Raw genomic sequence first — 1510 nt, 5'->3', positions numbered from 1 at the left:
TTTTTCTCAATCTCTAGGTGCTCATAATAACGAATTCAAACAAAAAGTTAAAAAACTTGATTTTTCAAAATCATGTCATGTTTCATTTTTTTCGAATTTTTTTCATTAATTCTTGTCATCAAAACAAGTATTTTGAACTGTCAAACAAGTTAGGTTTCGTCCTGGACCTATTTTATTTTCAATTTTTTCATGTTGAAATTCCGCGAATTTGGTCAAAACACCCTGAGACGACTTCGATTATGTATCGAAAAAATATGTAACATATAAGTATACATTTTAATTATTTTCATATTATTTGTAATCAAAGTCAATCAACCCAATTTTGCGGTATTTCAATTGGGGCATTCCATTTTGTCCTTCAATTATTTTTTTTGAATTGGCTTGATTTCAACTCATGCTGAAGCCATATTTTACCTCCAATATAAGTAATTTTTACCAAAAAACACAATTAATTAGCCTCTACGGTTTTATGCCCCATTTTGCCTTCCGCTCCCCTATATAGCGGTTGTTTTGTATGTTTTATCGATATATTGTTCCCTGCCTTATCTTCCGAGGTCGATAAAGCAGAGCTCGCTATATCATTCGGCTAAATCGAAAATCGGCAGTATTTTTAGGCGCCTGATTCGAATAATCTCAAACTAAAAATTACAATAAAGAATAGGCTCTTGGGTTGGAATAGTTGAATACATGTTGTACGATAGTATAATTATACGGGAGTTATATACCTACCATTATTGATTTTTTAGCGTCATGCTCAATAATACAATTTCATGGATTCTGCTAGTTCCATTTCTACAAGGAGATCAATGCAAAGGTTCTTACAAGTTCTAATTCCCGTTAACGTAATCCAAGGGCTGAAGACTAAAGGAATTTTCGTCAAAAAAAAATCATTGGTAGATATATTATTCTTAGGATCATTTTCTTGGCTAGAATCTATATCCGTTATCATTTTTAATCACATAAAACCGTCAAATACTGTTGTAATTCCGCCAGTATACTCAGACTACCGTTAATGACCTTAGAGTTATCAATTTTTTACCGTAAATACAAGTAAGAAGATATTAGTTCATCAAGAGTAGTCATATCTTTAAGAGTACATTGAATTTTTGATTGGAGGCATTAATTAATTCCGCTGCCTAACTATTTTGTATTCAAATGTTCAGCATGATATTTATTCGTGGCTGCGGTAGGGATGGGTGCAACTAGACACAGTCAACTGAACACATCCGCAACTCACCACAGATCTGGTAACTTCGGCAACTGAACACACACGTAAATACAAGAGGGTGAAACGTAGTGATATTGTCAACTTAGTCTTCCCTATCGACGAAGTCAGTTGACGATATACATGGGAGATGGCGCTGATAGATTTAAAACGGAGGAATGAGAATTACTTCTATATAGTGTGAGCTAACTTTGGGAGATGACGAAGAACTATTGCAGGAGCATCAATAATCAGAATATTAATATGTCAAGTATCGTAAGAACATCGTCAATCAATCGAACAAGA

The sequence above is a fragment of the Diachasma alloeum genome, unplaced genomic scaffold (genome assembly GCF_001412515.2).
Source record: "Diachasma alloeum isolate Michigan unplaced genomic scaffold, Dall2.0 Dall_scaffold_00207, whole genome shotgun sequence".
NCBI classification, from domain to species: domain Eukaryota; kingdom Metazoa; phylum Arthropoda; class Insecta; order Hymenoptera; family Braconidae; genus Diachasma; species Diachasma alloeum.
Note: the sequence above shows the minus strand (reverse complement) of the source record.